Source organism: Nuphar pumila, chromosome 15 (genome assembly GCF_984573655.1).
Source record: "Nuphar pumila chromosome 15, dmNupPumi1.hap1.1, whole genome shotgun sequence".
NCBI lineage: Eukaryota > Viridiplantae > Streptophyta > Magnoliopsida > Nymphaeales > Nymphaeaceae > Nuphar > Nuphar pumila.
In genome coordinates, this window is record NC_143263.1 from 27,344,724 (window position 1) to 27,364,456 (window position 19,733).

General features: G+C 38.0%; 1 pseudogene; it reads right to left on the minus strand.

Annotated features, from left to right (window-relative positions):
• Window positions 1–1,523: 1,523 nt before the first annotated feature.
• On the minus strand, window positions 1,524–3,242 carry LOC149814918 (dof zinc finger protein DOF3.1 pseudogene; annotated as a pseudogene).
• Between the last annotated feature and the right edge of the window lie 16,491 nt (window positions 3,243–19,733).

A 19,733-nucleotide genomic window follows, 5' to 3' on the forward strand; every position in this document is an offset into this window, starting at 1 on the left:
TTCCTACTGTCAATCATTGCAAGAAAAAGAAAAACAAATACCATAATTAGAGAATATATATATATATATATATATATATATATATATATATATATATATATATATATATATATATATATATATATATATATATATATATATGAGTTTTGAAGTGTTTTATGATAGATTTGAAGTGTTTTATGTGTTTAGTTTAGTGAGAATCTAATCCTAAATCATGTTTTTTCTTCCAAAAAACATGTTTTTATGAGCTATCTTGATAACCATTGATTATACAGGTCAGATTCTGGTGATCCAAAAGCCGGTTGTCACAATACAAAACCCATAGATCACATTTATGATGTTAGATGTGAGAAAAAATATCAAAGAAATACAATTTTGAAAGGGCACAACCAGTGGGCAACACTAATGCATTTCTCTCACCCTCTATATATAAGGGGGTCATCCAACCAAAGAAAATCTAAAATCTACAACATATGATAATCGATGATATTTCTTATCTAATGATCGAGTTTTTCATTGATCAGACTTTATATGTTGAATTTTTATCATTCATTTAGTGAACATGTTTTGGATTAATTTTTTGAAGTTTAGATGTATATTTTAAAGCGCTAAAAACGGTTCATAATACTGTGTATTGTACAGTTTTAATGCATGGTAAGCAGTGGGTTCTTCACATTTTGAAAAACATGTTTATATGTCATGTCATAAAGTATTCATGTAAACATATTTTTTTTACTAAATAAATTATAAAGAACAAATATACGAACAATGATCCATGAAATGATCAAGCATCAAGACTATCAAGTATAGATCACAATTTTCATATTATTTTTATTTTTGTAAATCAGACCATATGAATGTGCTAAACAAAGTTTGTTTATTAAAAAATAAGTTTCGAATAATGTGACTATGACATGTAAGCATGTCTTTTCAGGGCTTCAAAAATCAAATAGCTCTCGGTGCACTAAAGTTTCATTACTCAAAAATCATATTTGGGGATCTAAATCGCATGATCATTGATCTTAAAAAACCCATGTTAAATACATCTGTCCTCAGATTAAGTAAATAAAGCTTAGACAATAGGTTTTTTTTTGCTAGGCGAAGGAAAACACCATCCCCTCCCCCTTTCTGCCATGATCGTACATTGGCTGACCCCAGTTTGGTCTCTTGAGGTCCTTCCCAGAGTACATCCAGCTTTTCTATTTTGCGACAAAGGACACCCTCTATAGGTTTTGAACTCATGAAGTCCCGTCAACTTGATAACGTTCACAAGCCCTCCTACCAAATGAGCTAAGATCTTGTGAACAAAAAAGAGACGCTGTTGTTCAGACGTCAACATAAATAAAGTTCCTCGTTTAAAAACAGAACTAATGATACATGCACATACCCAATGACCTAATTCCACAGTGCCACTCCAAAAACCCATTGCAATGTGTGTGTATGCATTTAGAGAAAGAGAGGCTCTTCAAACTAAAAATGATAATCAAATCTACGGAGAGATATCAACATGTTATCCTTCCTCTCCTACCTCGGAAATAACACAAAAAGAACAGAGCAAAGGAAAAAGATATGGGAAAACAATGCCACCCTATTGTCTCTTCAACCAAATGTAAGCAGCAACACATCAACATATTCCTCATTTCCATACTAATCATTACCGATATAGATAAAGTGTGATAAAGAAGGAATCATCCACACAACACCAAAAACCCTTGCAGAATTCCCCCTAAGAGAAAAGGGAAAAAGAAAAAAAATGTAAAACAGAAGACCCAAAAAAAAACAACCAAGAAAAGGAAAACAGGCACCCATTGTAAAACTCAATCCTTTACCCATTTGAGAGAGAGAGAGAGAGAGAGAGAGAGAGAGAGAGAGAGAGAGAGAGGCTTCACTGAAAGTTAGAACCAGGAGCATACATGGTCAAGTCCGGCCAATTGCTGCCTACCCAACAACCGGAGTCTCCCAAGAACGCCTCCCCATTGCCGCCGGAGTTCCCCACCACCATACCCTCCGAGTACTCTGGTAACCCCCACCCGTTCTCCGGCCCCTGCACCCTCCCCACCCTCGACCCTAACGGCTCACACAGCGACCCCAAATGCCCATTCGACGACAACAGGGAGCTGAACGTCCCGGTGATATCCAGCAGCCGGTGGTCGTGGTCGGTCGCCGGGCTGTAAATTCCGGCGAGGTTATCCGCAGGGAAGTCAGGCTCCGGCTTCAGGAACGACGAGGAAGACGACGAGCACGGTGAGGAGGCGGCGGCGGTGGCGGAATTGGTGGGATTCTTTGTCTTCGAGGCCGACGACTTCTTTGAGTTCTTCCGGGTGCTGCCTCCGACGGGGATGTTGCGCAGAGACCCGCCCTTGGTCCAGTACCGGCGGCAGTTCTTGCAGAAGTGGCGGGGCTGGGAGAGGTTATAGTTGTTGTAGTAGCAGAACTTGGTGTTGCTGGAGTCGCAGCGCGGACACTTGAGGTGCTGCTCCTGCTCCGGGAATTGGGGCTTGGTGGTGCGCCTCTCTGGGATCAGTCCTGGGTCCTGCATCCTTTCCTGGTGGCTTGGTTTCAGGATATTTCGGGATTTTTCAGGAGCTTGGTTTCATGAAAGGAATTGGACTTTTGGAGAGGTTTCTCTTTTGTGGTGTATGGTGATCTGAATTTGGGTTTGTTGGACAGTGAGAATAAGGGTAGAAAATGAGATTTTGTTGAAGTTTCTGTTGAGTTAGAGAAAAAGAGAGTGAAGAAAATATGAAATTGGTTTTTGATGATCTGAATTGGGGTTGTTTATGCAGGAGAAAGGGTTGTACCAAGAGAGAAATTTCTGATAAGCACTAAATGATAATAGATCACTACCTACTGTTTAACAGGAACTATGGGAGAGGAAAACACAAAAATTCAATTTTCCTGAAGACAAGAATTGAGTTTGATATGAACAAAAAAATATAGAAATACATAAAATATATTAATAAGCACAAAATGCTTTTGTCACTATAGAGAACAACTAGACCCCAGACTAAATTTTGCTGGGAAGGACCCTTCAGCTTTTAGAGATGTTCTCCAATAGAAGAGAATGAGAAAGACCCAATAAAATGGGTTCTCAGATGACAGAAAATACACAGACTGCTTCCAGAAGCTCTAAGATTGAACCCTGGCAGAAAACCGTCCCAACGAATTCAGATTTTACGAAGATGGGGACTATCAACCTTCAAAGAAGAAGAGGAGAGAAGCAGCAGAAGGCTCTGTGGGTTAAGGCCTAAAACAGGCTGATGGAGGATGAAAAGATGAAAAATCTGATGTGGGTTTTTAAAGAATGCGAGTATGCAACATTTGCCCTTCTGAATCTTTTAAATACCACTGTGTTTTCACATGGTTTTGGAATCACCTTCCACCAACTCCAAGCTGTAATTATTAGCATTCATGGAGATTTATTATTGTAAATTACTCTTGGCTTATTTAAGATGCCCATTTTACCATATGATCACATATGTAGTCTCTAATCTCTAACTAGGGTTAAAAGATCCCAATATCATAAGAGCCTTTCTATTTAGATTTTTTTTAATAAAGCTTCCTGAATTTGCAAATATGTAAATATTTCTTCATGCATCAGAGATTAATGCACTTAGTTACATGAGCATGTCTACATTATTATCATCTGATGTAAACAATAATGCCTCTACTGTGCCCCACACTCAATTTAGGTTCATTGATGAATTTATAGGCTGGCCCTACTCTAGGCATTTGAGAGATATGATAACACATATATTTTTTACAGGGGAAACCATCTCACTAACTGGCAAGCTCATTGGTGTAAAAACCCGTCCCCATTGCCCACCAGGAAGTAAACTCAGTTTTGATTTGCACCCGTAGATTTGGAACCCGTGATATTCCTTAAGTATGTTATGAAAACATCATAATATCCATTTTTTTATCACCAACGGGGCTCTATTTGTTTGGTAGGAGCAGCTAGTGCAGATCACCTTGTGATATCATTGTATAATTGACTAACTGGTAAGGGTATGCCTGACCTCAGCTTGCCTATAAAAAAAAAAGAATACAGTTTGATGGCAACACTGATGAATGATGAATCAACCGTCAATTTACAACACCGACAGAACGAACCGTCCATCTTAACCATTAATGTCCAAGTCGATCGGTTGACGGGAAATTGTAGAAGAAGTAGGGAGCCCTCTGTTATTTTGGTGAAGAACTGTGAGGCTCGAGTAAAATTTGGGGTCTTCATGACTTCCTGTTTCTCGCTTCCTTGGGTCAAGCGTTTGCGACACCACAATTACCAAAAAACCCTTAGTCTTTTATCAAAATACAGAACGAAAACCATACGCAGTGTTAAGATCGTAGTGGCAATTTTGTGATAGAGGTCAGTTTTGTATTTACAATTCATTGGAAATGCCATTCGTACGAACTCTTTTAACAAACGTGCCACTGCAAAACTCACATAGGATGCCAATCTCTTTTCGATCTTGTAAAGAGCATTTTAGTCCAATAAAAAGCTATCGGTAAGGGTGTCAACGGTTCGAACTCAGGAGAACCAGACCTGGCCCAAATTTCCAGGTATGATATCGGATCCGAACTTAGATCTAATCAGACTCATCATAAGAGAAACCATACCCGGACCCAATAAAAACTATACGCTGGTAAACATTTTTACATTGAAAAAAATGAGGGTCTTAATCATAACTTGGGTCAGGCCCGGGTCTGACATAAAATTTCACAAACCATACCTAGGTCTATGTATTAATCAGACTTTCAGGTCTCATATCAGGTCTTAATCGGGTCTTCTTATTTATCACTATACCCGGACCCTGTTTGTTTCCGAATAGGTCCAGGTAAAGGCTACTCGTTGACACCCCTACCTACATAGGAAATTAATACCACTATCTAAAATTGTGGTGGACGATTTAGTGATAAAAATAAATTGACAAAAGAAAATAGAGTTTTTATGATGAACATTTTAGTAATTTCCATTTAAGATTTTAGTAATTCTGTCCAATCATTCTAGATATTTTGGGAATGTAATGCACGAAATCGGCTCATCGGGAGCCGGCTTGGATTGAAGCCGAGGCCAATACCATCATCTTGCGTGCAAACGAAGCAAATCCCTTTGAGCGAATCTCGGCCGTCCATCACCCAACCGCCTCTTGTACCGTCCATTTGTATCGCAGCAGGGAACCAGAATCTTAACGTCGCGTTGCCCGTCAGAGCAGGATGGTTAGTTCGCTAGTGTACACGTGTAAAAGGGAGATTCGCGGACGTACTGGCCGAATTTCATCTGAAATCGCGGAAAAGATGAGGCTATATTCTGGTCAGTTAATGCTGCCCCGGTCAGCCTAAGTCAAGGACTAGAATGAGCCTTATGTTCTAAATATACCCTCATACTTTTTCATAAATGATTTTTCTGTTTGTTTAGATTTGTGCTCTTTTTTTAAGGTTTTTTCTTTTAATAGGAACATTTCAAAGGTAATCTAATAGGTAGTGGTGTTAATAAAAAGGTTCAATTAGAGTCCTGGTCGCACATGAAAGGTCTGATTAATATATTGAGCTGGGTATGGTTCGTAAAATTTTATAAAGGGGCCTGACCAGAGTTCCGACTAAGATTCACAAATTTTCAATGTAAAAATGATAAAAGATATTATTTTACTGGATATGGTCTGGGTCTGATTCATGTAATTCTCAAATGATTCGGGTATGGTTTCTCTTATAGTGGGTTTAATTGGTCTCAAGTCCAGACCCCGATACCAACATCTCAACTCAGGTCTGGATTTATTTATACTTGAGTTCAAACCAAACCGGAATCAGTTGACACCGCTACTAATAGGGGCAACTCGAGAATGTTACCAAGGACCTCATAGTTGTAAACCTGTGAGTTTTGTCCTTTACTATTTACTACAAAGCCTACATTTAACGTACTCCTTGGTAGGCAAAGAAGCAATATGTAAGGATGGCAGTGGACCGGATAGGGGCGGGGACAAGGTCTCCACTCCTACCCTATTTCAAAATCTTACCCTCCTTCCTCACCTTCATCCCTGCACGGGTTTTTATTATAACAAGGGTATAAGCTAACATGAAGCAACATAAAAATGAGTAGAAAGAGATGTAGTTTCAATGTGCAAGCTTGTTATAATAAAAACATTATACTTTAATATGAATACATAAGAAGTGAGGGAAAAGTGAGTAGGAAACAAAAGGAAAACATTTAGGAAGTGAGGAGAAACACCTAGCAAAAAGAATCGACTTGATAAGCAAAAGAAGTGAACTTCTCACTAAAGGGGAACTCATTTTTGTGGTGCTTTCTGTGCCTGAAAAAAGACTGTGATTTACGTTTCAAAGGCACATTTCCTTTAAGTGCCTAGGTACTTTAATTATAGTGTTTACACAAAATGAGCTTGCGAGTGAAGTGTGGCCTCACAAGTAGCTGTGTCAACCAGTTGGGTTTATCCTGAACTGACCTGTACCAAACCCTATAGAGTCCCGGTATAGTGATAAATAAGAACACCCAATTAAGACTTGGGTTCAGACCCGAAGGTCTGATTAATACATGGATCTGGGTATAGTTTGTAAAATTTTATGCCAGACCAGCTCCCGACTTGAGTTTGGATTAAGACCCATAAATTAAACCCGGCCTGTTGATACTCACATGGGCGCTGTTCATCTGGTAGGGGTGATTTGTGAACAACAAATTTACACGTCATGAATTTGAAAACTATAGGGGGGCATACCTTGCCACACGGTCAAAGCTAGGCGTACTTCTGGATAGGCAGGTATTGTCATACTGGATATGACGTTATATTCAATCCCCACCTCACATCACACTTGGAAATCTTGGGATATGTGAGAATGAGACATGATGTGCAATGGGGATTGAATATAACGTCATATACAATATGACTATAACTGCTCTCAGGTCTCAAGGGTTGCATATTTTTATATTTTAAAATTAATACTCCCAATCAGAGCTTGTTTCAAACCTGAGTTCTATTTGAAAATGCACAAGGCTCAGAATCCATATGCTACTTGAATCTTGTTAGCCGACCTGATTAGCTAAATGGACCTATTACACTAAGCCTGAACTATGTTCCTAATGGATCTGATCTTGGTCGAAATTGAGCCATACCCAACCTGTTGACAGTCTTGAATTCAAGGCTAACTAACAAGCTTTGACGCCTAGCTTGTGATGAGCCAAGTTTGGGCACATAATTGAAACACTAATAAAGTTTAGGTGTGTCTAGCTCATGCTAGGGTTGGGAATGCTAGATAATTCTTTTACTAAGCTTGGCTAGGCCCATTGATGGCCTCCAAGTTCTGCATGCTCTTTCCTACAAGGGCTCTGGACACCAAGCTAGGCGGTTCGGCTTATTTGAAGGACATCACAAGTCTGATAATCGGGGTGTGCATTCTTTATCGCAAGGGCGAAGCCAAAGAGAAACTATTTTTTGGTGATAGCAGGAAGTATTGGTAGAGTTTTATATGGCGGACAACAAAACAGAATCAGTCAATGTGGCTCCTCTTAGCCTATAACAAGATGTCCAAACAATAATCGTGGTTTCTCCTAGTTGTTGAAAAAATAAAACAAAAAATAAATAGTATGCTCTTAAGGGTCATATTCAAATATAGTTTTTTCGGATTTATAACCCAAAACCCCACACTCGGCACAAAGACCTGGTCGCGCTGGCTCAGCCTGCCATACTTACAGTCGTTGTGTCGGCAGCATAAAACTCCGAGGCTAGGAACCCTGCCCCTGGGACCTATGCGACGTGTTGGCTTGTTCAAAGGAGCGATGTCAATGAGAACCGAATCTTAACTGCCGGTCTAGCAGCCAAGCCCCCACCCCACTAAGCCAACTCCCCTTGGGCTCATATTCAAACTTATTACCAGCTTGATATCCTCAATAATGGGGTTAAGCTATACAAACTTAGACCAGCATGATATCAATCCCAATAGGGTTTAACTCTAAAATTGCATTTTATAGTTGCAACAAATTTCATGCTTAGGTGAACAGTTTGTATTGAAGTAGGCATAGTCAGTAGCATCAAAGGGTCCACATGTACAAACATTTATCGTGTCAAGCTTCACTCACATGAGATATGGACAAAGTGGTGGGATAGCATTCTTGTTTTGCATTATCAGTAACCAGAAGCATATGAATTAAAAAAACCGTTTGGTTCTCTTAGTAGAAATTTCCATGTTATATTGTCTGTAAAAGGATTGCCTTTTCATCACTTTCCACATAATAAAACTAGTCTAGAAAATTTGACTGAAGGAGCATGGTGTTTTAAATTGACCCATACAAGGCTTAAAATTAAGATGATGAACTTTTTTTTTAATTAGGAAAAACATGAGAGGATGAAACAGCAAGAATTTTAAGGGTTTTGATTCGATCGCTGTAGATCATAAATCTTGGTTAGGCTATATATATATATATATATATATATATACTTTGATTGTATAGGGTAAGTCTCTAGTGTAGATGTGCATATTGTATCAATGAGTTGAATCTTGCCTACATGTGCATTTTGAGTAGATCGGACGGTACGAATGCCTTTAGCATAGATTATCTGGCAAATCATGTTTCCATCCAATAATTTAGAGGATTAAAGTTTTTTATTTATATTATTTTACACTGCATTTTGTATTTCTTATTTTTGTTTTATTTAAATTATGTTTTATTTAAATTATGTTTTAAAATTTAAGTTCATTAGTTCATGGTATGTTTAAAGATACAAACCATAACAAAACCATCAATGCTATTAGCTTTACTAAAAAATGCATTAATATTGAGATATTGATACTAAATTCCTATTGAACACACCCCAAGCTTATCTCATACACTCTACTCTATGAACTATGATGCTTGGAGATGAACATAAAACTGTGTTGCCTGGATCAATAGTGCATCATGCACATATGAGGCTCCCAAATGAGGACATTTTGGTCATTTGGAAGAGTTAGATACATTTCTGTCCATGGTTGTTGACTGAGGAGGAGGGTAGGGGTTGCCGGGCAGCAGGTAGGGCTGCCCGCAAAGTTAGAGACAACGTAAGATTCGTAAAGATTTGGTTATCCCCATGCTGACGGTGACAGTGATGAGCCCCTAAAATTTCGGTCATTCTCGTCGTTTGGCTAAAGGGACAAGTTGTGTCCCCAAATGGCCAAATTGCCCTTTGATTCCTGACCTGCCCTGCTCACTATTGACAAAGTTAGGCAGATCTAATTTGACATGACCCGATCCAGATCTGGAACCAAACCAAGATGTTATTATGAATCAATTGGGTCTGGCACTTGTTATTTTGGATCTTAGATTTTGAAATCCATCTCATGGATTGAAAGGTTTAGGTTCCTCTCCACGTAGCAAACATGGTGGCAATTTGAAAATATCACAGCTTCACGGTGAATTTAGCGGTGTAACTGACTCTGTGCGGATCCCTTTCGTCAGACCCGTTTCTGAAATGGGTTAAAAGGAAAAGGCCATAACCCGACCCAGTAATTTTATGGTTTTGGTTCAACAAAAATTGTAAACCCAGACAGGCAGTTGGGTATGGGTGTAAATTGGGTCGGGTATAAACAGATCAGGTTTTAATTAGACTCCTTTTTTAATCAAGTTTAAAAATTAGACCCAGACACAAACTGATAAAAGACAGCCTCAATTTGGTCTAACCGTTTAAGGTGTGTTAGATGCGCGTAACACCAGCTTCAGCGAGACGCACTTTGTGTGGGCCCCACACGTGTCTGCATACCCACGCAAACACAGGACACACGGATGCTGAAAGAAAGAAAGAAAGAAATTATGCGGCTAAACAGGGCACACAGGCCCTGACCAGTACGAGACAGGACATGGCGTCCCTATCTAGATGCGTCCGTGATTCAAACTGGCTCTTAAGGTATGATCTGGGTCGTGTTTTTATGGGTTTGTGTATAAAAATGGGTCAAGCCCATAACAGCTAAAACTTGAAGATCTTTTACCAAATTATATAAGATGAAAAAATCTTTGGGAACTAATCAATTATATCTACGGCTGGTAAATGTGCCCAACAAAAGGAACAAAGGGTGTTCAAGCTTGGCTTGTTTGTTTTGGCTGAGCTCATGGCAAGCTGAGTCAAACGAGCCCAGCTCGAGCTGGCTCATTTACATTAATTAAATTGAAAATAATGTAATTCACACTTAAACCTATTTATTGAAGCTCAAACTAGTCCATTTACAAAATAATTACACTATTTTAAAGTTGAACAAGGAGATTTTTTATATTACGAGGAACTCTTGCCAAAGCTACGAAAACCCTAGGTGAGGGGGCCCATGGCCACCCTGCCTTATGTGGCCCACCTTGGAAAGCTACGGATTGGGCATAAGAATGGGTCAGATTACGAAGATGTTAGGGTCTATAAATTTTTACCAAGAAGGGACTAGTTTCTTAAATGAGTCCAAAATTTAGACCTCGTCCAGCCTATGGGTCTGTCAAAATCAGGTCAGGTTGAGTCTGATCGGTTTAGTACATCAGTTCAGGTTGGGTATACCAACCCAGTTACACCCGTGACGGTGATACTTCAAAGAGATGACCCCTCAGGCAGGATTCAGACCCAGGACTCATGCTCTAGGGTAGGGTGTCAACGGGTCAGGTTTGGTTCGGACCCAGGTAGTATCAGACTTGGACCCGGTTTTTTAGTATGGTATCGGGTCCAGACCCAGGTCTAATTTGGTCCACTATAAGAAAAATCATACCCGGACTTGATAAGACCTACATGAACCAGACCCAGATCATACCCGATAAAAACATATTTTTTGTCATTTTTACATTGAAAAATTGCGGGTCTTATTCTGAACTGGAAGCAGGTCTGGGTCTGGTATAACATTTCACAAACTATACCAGGGTCCATGTATTAATTGGACCTTCGGGTCCGGACCCGGGTCTTAATCGGGTCTTAGTATATCACCATACCCAGACCCCATATAGGGTTTGGTTTGGGTCGGTAACCCCGCCCCGTTGACAACCCCTACTCTAGGGTATGTAATGGACTTACCATGTTAGTATAAATATTATTTGATCGAATTCAACAAACCTAATCACCAGCCAAACATTTGGATCCACACTAGGTTGGACCAGGATTTAGCCGTTTAAGAATTATTCAAATCAATGCATATGGATCTCATTTAGCAGTGATGGGGTCAGGCCTTAGTGGATTAACCGCAGAGTCTTGACCTCTACTTGTCCATTAATCGGGTCTAGTGCGGACCTGATATAATTCATTGTGGTTGGATCCAAGTCATAATGAGAGACCTAATCGGGTCTGGATCCACCATATCAACCCATGTCATCCTGGTCAAAGATATTAACTGAGATTCAACCTAAAATTCAACTTGTTCTATGTAGAAACCTGGTATGAGATCTTAACACTTGGTCGAACCAGATCTAGGATCATCCAGTACTTACCTTGCATTTAAAAGAAGGATAGTGTCTTAGATTTAATTGAGTAATTTACAGGAAACCACCAAACTATCAGCTATTTAGGAAAAGCGGCCCAATGTTTGCCTCACTACATTTAACTGCCTACAACACTTTTGTCCTTTATCCCTAGAAGTCATCTTATACCATTTTATGGTCTTTTTTTGAACAAATAAACAAAGGGCATTTCAAGCACTTTGTTTAACTAAACAAATGAAAACATACAGCTAAAAGAAATTCTTAAAAAGTGAGGTAGCTTTCCATAAATAGCTCATCAGTTAGGTGGCGTTTTGTAATTTACTCTATTCAATCCTTGATTAAGATTTAAGAGTGGCACATGAACATAACTTCAGAAACCGTTACCCCAAATCAAATAGTTTATTGATGTGCTGCAAATGGTTCTTTGTGAATCTGTTCCTGTAAACAAGAACTTTTTTTGCGTGTTTGAAGATTATTTAATGTGTATGTGATTAATGAAAGCTTCTGATTCCTCTCAACAAAAAAAATTTGACAGCTTCTGATAATTCAAGCCTTACCTTCTTCTCTTAATGTCTATAACTCATTATGAGCTCATGCTTCATTTAAATTTGTTGATTTTGTCATATTTTTGCATGATTCACTAGATTTGTCTTGCCCCCTCCCCAAATATCACGATTTTATGTTTGACTATCTGTGCCATAAAAAAATATGAAGAAGCACTTGATTTATGTAGACATTGCTCAAATAGTCACCAGTGTTAACTTGTATCAATTTAATTATGATTAGCAGTTAAGTAAAGCAGTGAACACGGGTCACAGTTATCACAGATCTGTACTGCATCATCAAGTATCCCTACACGATACCATGGTAAAAACCTTGACGTTTCCCAGTTCACTAAGAAATACACCCAGCTTCGACCTTAAAGGCAAGTGAAGCCATCGGTGGGTTTCGAACTTGTGACATCCCATCAACTTGATGACATTAGCAGAGTTGTTGTGGGCAAGTTTTATTGACCAAGTTGCCCTTGAGACATTATGCATATTTTCAATGAAAAGCTTTTCTCATCCCCATCCCCCACAAAAGAGAGAGAGAGAGAGAGAGAGAGAGAGAGAGAGAGAGTTTTGACCATGGGCAAGTTTCATATAATTATGATTTGCTTTTATAGCAATATTATTGGAGGTAAGCAAGTTGCAGGTATTGAGCAAGCAAGAGACAATGCAAATTTAAGAAGGAATCTGGTTCCCCTTTTCTATTGCCAATAGTTAAAGAATTTTGATTGATGAGATGGCAATTACCAACAGTATTTTCCACTTCATGTACTAAATAGTACAAGGTCAAATCAAAACAGCAAAGCACGTTTCAACTTATAAACATGCAACTCCATTACTTCGTATGTATCCTCTTAATCTTTCACTGGCATTTATAGTTATTGGTGCACTTACTTTGTCATAGATATGAATTAGCACTAGGAGGAAGGTTCAACACTTTGACCTTGACACAGGTTCGGTCAAAAGTCAAGTTATATGAAATCCTATATTAGCCGAGCTGGAACTTGGCTACACTCAGTCGATTAAGGTACTCAGCTTGACTTTTATTTATTTATTTATTTTTATTTGGGGAAACCAGCATTGGGTCAGGATACCTGTTGTGCTAGAAAATCCTGTCTAGCTATGGTTCTCATACCTCATGTCTGATGGCACAAAACCCTGAGGCCTCATCCTCACCGATTAGAAGTAGGGGTGTCAACGGACCAGATCTAGTTCGGACTCAGGTGTGTTTAAACTCGGATCTAGCTTAGAAGTGCAGGTATCGGGTCCAGACTTAGGTCCGCCATAAGAAAACCCATACCCGGGACCTATAAAGATTACATGAATCAGACCCAGTCCATACCAGATAAAATAATATTTTTTTATATTTTTTATATTGAAAAAAACAGGGGTCTTAATCAAAACTCAAGTTGGACCCAGGTTTGGTATGAAATCTCACAAACCTATACCCGAATTCATATACTAATCGGACCCTTAGGAACCTACCAGGTTTTTAATGGGACCTCCTTTATCACCAAACCCTGACCCTATAGGGTTTGATATAGGCCAGGTCAGAGACAAACCCGACCTATTGACACCCCTAATTAGAAGATTGATGCTTTGCCTTGCTGCAAAGGACGGATACGGTATCAAACTCACGATGTTTTTCCATTTGATAGTCTTAAACCGAGACACCTAGCCAAGTGCGTAGAACCCTTTTGGGCAATTGACTTAAATTGGCCTTTAGTAAATTTGACCGACTTAGCCCAATTGAAGTCGCAATGAAAACTTAGTTTCTTGATCGATCTTGATGCTTTGATCTAAACATTAAACCTCTTCCCAACGCTTAACGTTACTAGTTCAGCCTAATTTGGTGCCGACATGTGGATCATGGATAAGCCACTTATAGATTCGGTACTTGACCCAACTTGGTCTCCTATTAGAGTCCCTAGATTGACTTAAACATCTTGAGCCCAGGTTTGCCAACTTGGCACATAGTTGGTCCAACTCACTCCAGCCAGGATCCAAGCCGTCACAAACACTGGTTATAAGGTGGCAGTCCAAGACAACTAAACCCTCATGGCTTACGTTGACTAGCTTGGTCAAGTAAGACTCGGGTCTATGCTAGTCCGACCTGATCCTTTTATCTTATAAGCAAACCCTAGAGACCCATCCCAAGCTAGAGGAAAGTGAGCCAAGTCAAAATCACAACATAAGGTGACGTCCACCAGCTACTCCTACCAGACAAGCGGAGCACCGCTGGTAACATAGAATAAAGTTTGATACAACAAGATGGAGTTACCCCCTAACTACCAGTTATATAACCATACCATTGGGCTCTGAACGTGCAACTTCACAACATAAGGTGACGTGCACTAGCTACTCCTACCAGACCAGCAGATTCCCGTTGGTAAGATAGAGTAAAGTTTGATACAACAAAATGGGGTTACCACTACCAGTTATATAACCATACCATGGGGTTCGAACTTGCAACATCGCAATATAATTAAGGTGACGTGCACTAACCAGACAACCGGAGCCCCCGATGGTAACAAAATGATATATATTTGCTACAACAGACTGTATCTACAATTTTTTTTGAGGTCTCGTGAAACAAGCCGTTTTGACTCAATTTGACCATATAGATGTGTTCAACATGGTAAAATTTAATGAGAATCGACCCTCAAATCATCTTAGCCGCTCCTACCAGATAAGCTGAGCCCCAGTTATTCAACATAGAATAAAGTTTTTTTTTGAAAGGTAAGCTGGGTTAGGTAGATCCCTACCAGTTATACAACTATACCATTGGGTTCTGAACCTGCAACGTCCCAACATAAGGTGACGTGCAGTAGCTACTCCTAACATAGACTAAAGTTTGATACAACAAAATGATATATATTTTTTTGACAGAGAGAGTTGGGGTTAGGCAGACCCTGCACTAACTGCTCCGTGCAGACAAGTGGCGTTGGTAACAAAATGATAATCTGTTTTCTAGACTGTATCTACAAAATTTTTTGAGGTCTTATGAAGCATGCCGTTTTGACTCAATTTGACAATATAGATGTATTCAACATGGTAAAATTTAGTGAGAATCGACCCTCGAATCATGTTAGTTTAATGAAGAAACATATTCATTTGAGTCAAAAAAAAATTGGTGCATAAGCCATCTGCAACACAATAAAATCTATGCATAAATTGAAAGCCAATTTTTTACCAAATGGAATATGCAGATCACATCTATGAGGTCATTAGCTCACATTTAGCAAAAAACAGGATTTTTTTATGTTGATTCATATTAACCCGAAAAATAAATCATATATTTTGAATACATTACATGCACATGACGTCAAAATATATATCTATGGCGAGAGGATCAGGTCAGAGGTGTTAACGTAAATGGATCAAGAAGAGCTACTTTATTACCAGAAGTGGCCATGGATGATCCAAACGAAGCTATAACTTGATGCCCTCAATGAGCCCTGATCACATTGTCGAGTGGTGAGCAAGACCCTTGAACCCAGAAAGAGAGAAAATTTGATATCCCATATGTAGGACTTATCACACTATCATGGGTCTACTATTTATAGTGAGATCTGGTAGGAGTACCACAATGAGACCATAATGAGCATGCATAAACAGTTATGAGACTTCATTGTTGTTCGGTAACCCCCAAAATTGAAATAACTCTCCAGCCATTTGGATTCTTGATGTGCCTGGGTAATTACGGGTCACATCTAGGTTGGATCTGATCCAACCCAAAAAATCAACATTCTCTTGATCCATTGAAAAAAAAACACATTATCATGGTTCTTTACTATTATCTTGATCCAATTTTCATGTGAGTTCACATGCTATCCTCTATCACAATAATGAATCATACGAGTACATCTCTATATGAGATGTCATATTTACATGTACTACAATATTATTCATTTAAGTGTTTAACATGTTAAGAATATCTTTATGAATAACTTTGGTCTCTAACCCATTTTATTGATCCTTTTAATATTGTTATTCTACTATTCTCTCTTCAAAATTACAAACACTTTATACATAATCAACAATGCATAAAACTATAAAGAATCAATTTAATTTCATAAATGTGATGACATATAATCATAACTTATTGTCATATATTAAGAATAAAATTGACTCATCCTCATTGCCTATTAAAAATATAATCTTGGTGTTAGCCCTTTAGTAAGAGGTTCCATAGTCATTTCCTTCGTATCAATTGCATTAATACACACTAAATGATTATCAATCTTTTATTTAACAACAAAGTACTTTAACTCTACATATCGACATGAGGTGAAGTTGTTGTTGTTGTTGTTAGAGAAATACACAACTTTATTATCACAAAAGATTTTCAGTGTTATCTCAAAAGAGTTTATAATACCAAGACTCAAAATGAAGTTTTTTATCCATATGTTCTAAGATGAAGCCTCAATGGCTTTTAAAAATCTCTTCATTGTCTTGTAGTAAGGGATGGTGCCTCGAATATTCTTAAACACTTATGATTGCAAAACCAATAAGCTAAGCCTATTTGAGTGTTCTCACTTTTCATAATCAGCCTCCTAATCGGTTGTGCTATACATAATTGTTCATACATGATTCATATCGAAAATGTAAATATGAGACCCTTTATTATTCAACTTTTTTTAAGGAAAGTATAATATGGTAATTATCATTCCACTTTGGTGAAAATGATTAGAGTTGCTTCGCCTCCTCAATTCTTAAGGAATTGACACTCAATTGGTAAAACCAATAGATCATGTAACTAGAGGCAATTCAACTATGTACATTTGGATATGATCATCCTACATAGGCTGGTGGTGTACATACTTACTATTACACTATATATGAACTTAGAGTATAATGACATGCCTTTGAGTATAATCATTGTTTCATAAAATCATACACAATCATAATATCGAATACCGCTCTCAACATGGTCAAAAGAATCCTCAATCAATACAACTCATATCACTTTGGTGATTCCAAAAGTGAGTTGATCAAAATATTTTACCGTAAGTATTTGTAAGACATGTCACAATACAAAAATAGTGCATTCATAATCTCATGCTTGAATATTCATGGATAACTCAAAACAACATTAAATATCATGCTAAAGTCATAAAAAAGTATGAGAGTTATTTAAAAGACATGAATTTCCAAGTAATATCCGTGATTAGGTCTAAAAACAACCTCAAACATGTCTGTATGGACCTTTAATTGGTCATTTAAACCTCTGAACTGGTCTAAAAAAACACGAACCAGTTCTAGAAACCTCAAAATCAATCTTAGGAACTCCTGAACTGGTTCGAAAAGGACCAATTTAGTTTTTGAACCAATTCTATTCCATATAGGTCAACAAGGTCTGGTTTTGGACTTGATCTGACCCAATATCGAATCATCATTCAACATCATGGCCATATATAGCAACATCATGCTTCATATAATAAATCAAGATAACATATACATCATGCTTGACATCATAAGAATCATCATGGCCACACATGACATCATTATAATTAATACACATTCATTATAAGTATAACAACCTCTTAGGTGTACATAAACATTTACACGATAAAAGAATGCATTTGATACATTATTTTGGTGCCCATACACATGCACCATATTTGGATTTAAGTGCCCTTACCCATAGCACCATCTACTTACCATAACTTTGAATTTTAGTACTTATACAAGTAACACCATTCCCTTATCTTTCACTAATCGTAATTTGAAATTTTAGTGCTTATACACATAGCACCATTCACTTAACAAAAACAGATGTTGAATGCTCATACACATGGCACTAATCACATTTCACAATTGAGATACAAGTGTTGTAATCATACCCCAACTTGCATTCATAATTCAGATTTGGCCAAGACTTGGTTAATTAAGTTGGATACCAAGTCCGACTCAGACCCGATCCACCAAGAGACCATTCGGGTCCACGACAGGGTCCAACTGAGTCAGAGACAAAAATCATCCCGATCCTAGATCGGGTTACATGTTTGGGTTTAGACTGGGTCTACCCAGAACCCTCGGAACTGGGTCCGGGTTCACCAGGTCAGGTGCAACTCTAATCCACCCAAAAACCCGTTGATGGGTCCCAGCTCGGATAAGATTCTATTGGGTCAGGTGCAAACCAGAACCATCTGAAACCCCATTAACGGGTCTGGGCCTGAATCGGGTTCTATTGGATCCAGTGCAAACTCGATCCACCCAAAAACTCTCTAATGGGTTTTTAGGCCCGAATTTGATCCCCCCAGAATGGGCACAAACCCAAACCACCTGAAACCCCAAAAACGAGTTCGGGATCAGTTTGTGTCCTCCTCAGTCTGGATCCACTATAGCTGCTATAGTAGAACCCAACCCCTCCCTTCCGAGAATGTTTTTTTTTCTTTGCTTTCAAGGGTGAGGGTTTCACCCCCTCCTCCTCCCATTGTCTTCCACAGTCAGCAGCCACCACAGGTGACCGACCTCACTTGTCGACAACGACAATGGCCCATGCAAAAAATAGATAGGGATAAGGTCTAGAAGGATCTAAAGAGAATTCAATGTAAAGTTAATGACAATTTTAAGGCTTGGTCAAATGTTGATTTTAGATTTAGAGATTAAATCCATCCAAAGTAACGAAAAGATATGTTCAAACCTAAATTCAAAGTTCAAACGTCAAGATTTAAGAGATACACAAGACCATGATCTAATGCCCTTGAGGGCCTTAACCTTTAAGACCCAACCCCTCTATATAAGGAAAATAAAAGTTCCTATAACTTTCAATATGAGACTAAACTTGTACCAAAGACAAGAAACCCATAAACTTAAGAGAAAAAAAATGCATAGGAATCTTAAGAATAGTTTGAGCCAAATCCAACACGACCTCATGAAATCTCATAAGATTTTGAAAATTAACCTCTTTTGAACAATATTTTTTACTTTTAAAAACACAACCAAACGTACCCTTAGACTTTGCTAAGTGAAAAGGGTGTGCTGTTTCCATGTTCTTATCGCATGCAGTCCAGTCAGCAATGATAAGCTCATCCCCAAAAGCAATAAAATATTTTTGACCCAATAAAGAGTAATTTTTCCCTAATACCATAATGGGTTATTAATGTGACAACAAAGCAAACAAGCAAGAATCAATCAATGTCACAGAGCTCGTTATTAGGGAAATCTCAACCAGGGAAAATCTTACAATATATTAGTGATTTCAAATTTTTGAAAATTATATTATGGGGAAAATTATCGGCTGATATAAAAAATAAAAAAAGGAAAGAGAAAGACATAAGAAATGCAGAAGCACTAAAACCATAAATAATAAAAGAACCAAAATATTGTCTTTATTGTATTATTATTGTGATAAAACCACTTTGAAAATATTGTACGTCATTTTTTTATGCATACTTAAAAAATTCATGATAAAAATATGACGTATGCAATATCAATATTTGTTACATAGGAATCAATCGTATCGAACGGTTAAATGTACCAATTAAGTTCGGACTTTGTTAAAATGAAAAAACAATCTACATATACATGCATATATTTTTATTTATTTATTTTAAACCATCCTAAACACTTATAAAAAATTATAATTGTACATGTTTCATACTTCCTGTAGATATGTTTATCATTTTTTATTCATTAAAAATAATGTTTTTAATTGATTTGATGAGAAACTCTGATTTCTACTTTGCCAAGTTTTTGTGCAATATGAGTTGTTGATTTTTAGTCTCTCAAAATATGCATATAAATACAAGAGTTTA